General features: G+C 42.2%; 1 non-coding gene across 1 annotated transcript; it reads left to right on the top strand.

The window, feature by feature from the left end:
* The first annotated feature begins 4,998 nt into the window (after positions 1-4,998).
* On the top strand, positions 4,999-5,080 carry TRNAS-CGA (transfer RNA serine (anticodon CGA)). The gene has a single exon. It is a non-coding gene; the product is annotated as a tRNA-Ser (tRNA).
* The last annotated feature ends 1,987 nt before the right edge of the window (positions 5,081-7,067 follow it).

Raw genomic sequence — 7,067 nt, 5'->3', positions numbered from 1 at the left:
AAGGTTGTCCACTCCAAACCGGCGGGCCTGCTCCAGCCGTTGCATGGGCCCAATGCCCCCTGGCAACATATTGCTATGGACTTTGTCACGGAACTGCCTCTCTCTGCTGGTTGCAGTACAGTCTGGGTGGTGGTGGACCAAGTCTTCCACTGACAGGCTTACCGTCCGCTTCCCGACTCGCCAATCTCTTCGTCCAACACATTTTCCATCTGCATGGCTTGCCTCTACATATTGTGTCAGATCGGGGGGGTTTAGTTCACCTCTAAGTTCTGGAGAGCCCTCTGCGTACTGCTCGGTGTGAAGTTGGACTTTTGCTCCGCCTGCCATACCCAATCCAATGGTCAAGTCGAGAGAATAAACCAGATTATGGAGAACTAACGACAACACTTTATTTCCAGGCAGCATGATGACAGGGGCGCAGCTGCTTTCCTGGGCTTCAGGTACACTATACGAACTATAGACTGTGACCCGTGTCCTGTTGGCCATCTGCCATACCGTCAAGACGGTACGGTCCAGTAGGTCCACGTACCCAACGTGACAAAAGGTCAGATTACTGAGTTGTGCTCACCACCAACCTCTGTGAGAGAAATACAGAAGAAAAGTTAAGTGTGTGTTTTTGCGTCACAGTGTATATGTGTATGTATTTAATTTCTCCCCTGCAAGATGATTGGACCAGTCTCCTTCCGAGGGCAGAATTTATAATCATACTGGGGAATCTACGCAATATTCTCCTTTCTTTCCGGTCTATGGGCAACATCTCATAGTTCCTCTTTCAGTTCCAACGTTATCTACGGTCCCAGCAGCTAATCTGTCACATGCACACTTTCTACACATTTAAAAGGGGGCGAAGGAGGCAATTGTCAAAGCTGTAAGTCGCTTCAAGAAAAATGCAGACAAAAGAGGAGGTCTCCCTTACCAATCAAAAGCCTGATCCAATATTTGAGGCCTTGCCCCTGATCCAAAGTTCCCATAGGAAAAGAACAAAGTATAAGCTGTGATGGCTGAGAGATTAATACTTTGGACTCAAAATTCAATTGGGTCTCCCTGCACAGGTTCAAATACTGTTCACGGCGGAACATTTTATATAGAGAGGAAAAAAAACCTTCCCGAAAAACATGAACTCCTTCAGATTTGCTTTGAGCCTTTCCTGTCTCATAAACCTATTAACCCGTTAGTGACCGGCCCATAGTCTTTTTACGTCGGTCACTAACGGGCCTTATTCCGATGCCATAGACTTTTTAAGTCGCGGCATTGGAATAAGTAAACAGAGCAGGGAGCTGTCAAATCTCCCTGCTCTCAGCTGCCAGAGGCAGCTGAGGGCTAGGAGCGTCCCTGCTCTGCCGGATAAGATCGATATCAGTATCGATCTCACCCGTTTAACCCCTCAGATGCGGTGCTCAATAGCGTGCACCGCATCTGAGTGGATTAGGAGAGAGGGAGGGAGCTCCCTCTCATCCCACCGACACCCGGCGATACGATCGCCGAGTGTCTGTGTCTCCCATGGCAGCCGGGGGCCTAATAAAGGCCCCCAGGTCTGCCAGTAATGAATGCCTGCTAGATCATGCCGCAGGCATGACCTAGCAGATGCCTGTCCGTTTTAAACGGACAGGCATAATACACTGCAATATAAAAGTATTGCAGTGTATTATAATAGCGATCGGAGGATCGCATAGTGAAATCCCCTAGTGGGACTAGTAAAAAAGTAAAAAAAAAGTTTAATAAAGTTAATAAAAAAAAATGTGAAAAAAAAATGAAAAACCCACCTTTTCCCCTTACAAACTGCTTTACTATTAAAAAAACCAAAATACAGTTAAAAAGTTACACATATTTGGAATCGCCGCGTCCGTAACGACCCCGACTAGAAATCTATTACATTACTTAACCCGCACGGTGAACGTCGTAAAAAATTTAATAAAAAACGACGGAAAAATTGCTGTTTTCTGTGAATCCTGACTTTAAAAAAATTTGATTAAAAAGTGATCAAAAGTCGCATCTACTCCAAAATGGTACCAATAAAAACTACAAGTCTTCCCGCCAAAAAAAAGCCCTCATACAACTGTATTGGTGAAAAAATAAAAACGTTACGGCTCTTCAAATATGAAGGCACAAAAACAAATAATTTTGAAAAAACAGCGTTTTTACTGTGTAAAAGTAGTAACACATACAAAAACGATACAAATTTGGTATCGTTGCAATCGTAACAACCCACTGAATAAACTTATTGTGTTATTTATACTACACGGTAAACGGCGTGGATTTAGGATGCAAAAAAGAGTGGCGAAATTTCAGATTTTTTTCTATCCCCCCCCCAAAAAAAGTTAATAAAAGTTAATCAATAAATAATATGTCCCCCAAAATGGTGCTATTAAAAAATACAACTTGTCCCGCAAAAAACAAGACCTTATACAGCTATGTTGATGCAAAAATAAAAACTTTATAGCTCTTGGAATGCGACGATTCAAAAACGTAAAAAATAGCTTGGTCATTAAGGTCTAAAATAGGCTGGTCATTAAGGGGTTAAAACTGTAAAATAACTAAATTGAATCATGCTGCAGTTTTCCCAGGAAAAGAACAATTTCCATACTCCTCAGAAAACTTATATCAGACCTGTCTCTTTCTGTAAAGCAAATTGGCGCTCATAGAGCTCTACCCATCAGCTCTGTCACTAAGCAGAAGCTGGAACCTACGTTTTAAGCCCTGACCCTGAACTGATTTTCCAAAAGACGTTAGAAAAAAGTAGCAAGTGTAAAATCTTTGTTGTGCAAGTGGATAAAGGCCTTTTCAGTCTTTAAAAATTGTGTGCAGATGGTTTAACTGCAGTAAGAGTGGTCACTTACCAATATACTGTCTGTAGCTGAAATGCCTCTGTATGTCAGTCTCACATACCAGTCACATGACCATGTTTCCGGTGTTTATCTCTAGTGTCATATATTGTACACAGAACACTGTGTGTTATCTCCCCTGTAGAATATGATGTCATACATGATATGCCTCTTATTTCCACTGCTTTCTGCTCTCCCCACCTCTCCCTATCTCTGGCAGGATTGGGTTTCAAATTCTGGGATGCAAATAGATCGTACCATTGTGCCATTGACCTGGTAACCAATTCTACTCGTCCTCGGGGCAGGGTATACCCTTTGTCTGATTGGATTTTCAGAATTGGGAACAAGATATCTAACAATTTAAAACAAAAATATTCCAATGTGATCTGTCAGATTATCAGAATAATCGTGTATTCAAATGGAATCAGTTGTGCCCTAATAGTGCAAGGTAGAGATCATGCTCAGGTTATACATCTTTATCTTCTAATGATAGATCCTCCGGTGGACGTTTTTTTAGGCAAACGCCCCAATTAGGGGCACGGTCCAGGACCAAAAAATGGAGAAAGGAGAAAAACCATAGCTCCAGATGGCGGAATGAATCTCAGGAACAAGAAACCAAGGACCAACTAAAGGTAATTAACCTTTCTATTGTGATTATATCTCACGCTCAGACCGAAGTACTTAGTATGGGTCTCATTTACAGGGTTGCCAACCGTCCGTAAATTTACGGACAGTCCACAAAAATGGGTGTTTTTTTCTGCCGTCTGTAGCGTCCGGCAGAAAAAAGCACCGTTCGGGATTTTTCTGCACCAAACTGTACATGCGCAGAGCATAGGAATAGTTGGCCGCGGCCTGAGATATTTTCAGATTCCACTTGACAGCGGAATCTGGAAACATGCTGCCAAGTGGGGTCGGTGCCAGGAGTGGTCCAATCCAGTCACCTGACCTCACGTCAGTGACATGAGGTCAGGTGACTCAGGTCAAGTGACTGGACTGGTCAACTTCTGGGCCATCACTGACCATGGTCAGAAGAGGACCTCCGTTGCATGACCTCCTCGGTGAGTCACGTCAGGGAGAGCCGAGTGGTAGCGGTAGGCTACCACTACAGCTCTGTTTGCACTTTGCAGTGTGGTGCTCTCTACAAGGAGGGGCTGTGTAGCGCTATCTACAAGGGGGGCTGTGTGGCACTATATGCATGGGGGGCTGTGGGGTGCTATCTACAAGGGGAAGCTTTGTGGCGCTATCTAAAAATTGAGGGGTGTGGCACTATCTACAGGTGGCACAAAAGGGGCACTTTTATTGTGTCGAGCACTGAGGGATGATTATTAATGTCTGGGACACTGTGGATTACGAGTTTGTTTAGAGGATGGAGTATAGGCGTGGAGGGCGCTGGAAACGCGAGAAACCAACATGTCTGTGTGTCAAATTCTGTAGAGATGAGTCGTGGCTGGAATAAGTCATCACAGTGGTCTGGGCTGGATGGAGAACAAAAAGGGAGAATTAACAACTAATCAGAGAAAACATCACCTAAGTTAGCGGGGGGAAAGCTACAAGTGGAGCTGTGATTGGTCAGTCACTCCTGGAACACTGCACACTGCACACTGCACAGGCAATGATTTTGTAATGTGTCCGTAAAGATTTGGTAATGTGTTCGTGATTTTTAGCTCTGTTGTCCAGAAATTTCTGAAGTGGAGGTTGGCAACCCTGCTCACCTTTTCCCCAGTATCTAATTTTGATTGTTTTGAGGCAATTAAGAATATATTTTTGTTTTCATGGAAATTGCTCTTAAAAAAACTTTTTCCAGAATTGATACCAGTTTATTCCTACATAGGGATGATCAACAGACTCTTAGAATCCTGGAAGATCTACTTAGGGAACAGGAACCAATTAGAGAACCAAAGTTCCCTTCTGATATTAGGGGTCGTTCCACCTCATTCTCCCCCTTGTCCACGTGTCCTGCAGTGGATACTTTTGTTAAACTTGTTACTGGATATATCTAAGCTTTAAAGTTGTGCTAAATAAGGTCAGATTACTTGGCATCTGACATACTTCTTATAAAAACTCATTGACATTCATAGGGTCTCCTTCACCAATCAAAAGCCTGATCCAATATTTGAGGCCTTGCCCCTTAGCTACAGTTCCCAGAAGATTTCAGAGAAAAAAAAACTAAATATAAGCTGTGGTGGCCGAGAGGTTAAGGCGTTGGACTCGAAATCCAATGGGGTCTTCCTGCACAGATTCAAATCCTGTTCACAGCAAAGCATTTTATAAAAAGAGAGAAAAACTTCCCAAGAAATATCAGCTCTTTTAGTTTCATTTTGAGCCTTTCCTGTCTCCTAAAACTATAAAACTGTAAAATAAGTACAATTAATCATGCTGCAGTATCCCAGGAAAATAACCATTTCCATCCTCCTTCTCAGAAAACTTATAGCAGACCTGTCTCTTTCAGTAAGACTCATAGAGCACCTACCCCAGAGCTCTGTCACTAATCAGAAGACGGATCCTACGTTTTAAGCCCTGACCCTGAACTGATTTTCCCAAAAGACGTCAGAAAAAAGCAGCAAGGGTAAAATCTGTGTTGGACAAATGTATAAAGGCCTGTCCCACATGCAGTCACATGACCACGCTTCCGGTGTTTATCTCAGACTAGAGTGATGCTCCATACAACTCCCTGTGGAATATGATTTCATACATTATGTGCCTTTTATTTCCACTGCTTCCTGCTCTCCCCACCTCTTCCTATCTCTAGTAGGATTGTGTTTCAAATGCCAAAAGTATATTAGACTGAAGATTTAGGTAGGTGTGTCAACCAACACCTGTATCAGTACACCTGTTCAGGTCCAAATAATCTCAGTGGTTATTGGTTATCGATATATCGCGGAGGAGAAATAATACACAGACACTGCTGGTATGCTCAAAATGCTCCTCTGGTCTTTATTGATACAAACAAGTATATAAGTATAATGACAGGAAAGGTGTAGGCTTTGGTTTCAGCCAATCATCTACAATATGATAATGACTCTGATTCAGCCAATGAGAATATTTCAATGCATTATAATAATTATTCACCCTCCAAGCCCCAGGTGGCCTGAACCTTGTCCCATGGGGAAGACACACATTTCAGATACACAAGTTAATGTGTCTACTTCTTATCTCACTAGAGAATGGAGACTGCAGATAAGTTTAAATCATTTAAACAGAGCGCTTCTTCCAGGGCTGAATCGCCTCACTCTGGTAAACAATGTCATTGTCCATTCGGCCAAGGCTATTTGTTCTGCTCCTTACAAGAGTAATAAAACATTAAATTCAAGAACACATAACATAGAATTGCTTCAGGACATCTGCTGACATTTACTTTTTACTTATTAATCTCAAGATGGCTCCTTCAGGCCAAAAGATAGATTCCAATAATCTAAAATGGACGCCTACCATACAAGATGGAGTCCATGCAAAATGTAATCTTTTAAACATATTCTAATCACTTTCACACAAATTAATGGTGAAATTGACCTGGTAACCAATTCTGCACCTCCTCGGGGCAGGGTATAACCTTTGTCTGTCCCTGAGAGAGAAACTATATCTCAATACATTAAGGAAAACCTGGGGAAGGGTTTTATCTCCAAATACTCTACTCCAGTTCCACTATTCAACTCCTTACTGCACTATCATACTGCTGACAAAAACTTACTTCTTCCCCCACTATGGTACTGCTGTCTTACTGGATATGTCCAAAAGCTTTGCCAAATAAGGTCAGATTACTTTGTATCTAACAAACTTCTTCTAAAAACTCATTGACATTCATAGGGTCTCATTCACCAATCAAAAGCTTGTTCCAATATTCCTGTATTACAGTTCCCAGAAGATTTCCAAGAAATAAAGCAAAGTATAAGCTGTGATGGCCGAGAGGTTAAGGCGTTGGACTCGAAATCCAATGGGGTCTCCCTGCACAGGTTTTATAAAGAGAGAGACAAAAAAAACTTCCCAGGAAACATTAACTGTTTTACTTTCGCTTTGAGCCTTTCCTGTCTCAAACTTTTAAAACGGTAAAATAACTCAAATGAATCATGCTGCTGTTTTCCCATTTAAAGAACAATTTCTGTCCTCTTCAAAAAACTAAGATCAGAACTGTCTCTTTCTGTAAGGCAATTTGCTGCTCATAGAGCCCTACCCAACAGCTCTGTCACTAATCAGAAGCCGGATCTCACATTTTAAGCCCTGACCCTGAACGGATTTTCCCAATAGACA

This window comes from Rhinoderma darwinii, chromosome 1 (assembly GCF_050947455.1).
Source record: "Rhinoderma darwinii isolate aRhiDar2 chromosome 1, aRhiDar2.hap1, whole genome shotgun sequence".
Taxonomy (NCBI): Eukaryota; Metazoa; Chordata; class Amphibia; order Anura; family Rhinodermatidae; genus Rhinoderma; species Rhinoderma darwinii.
This window is presented reverse-complemented; position numbering and strand designations above follow the sequence as displayed.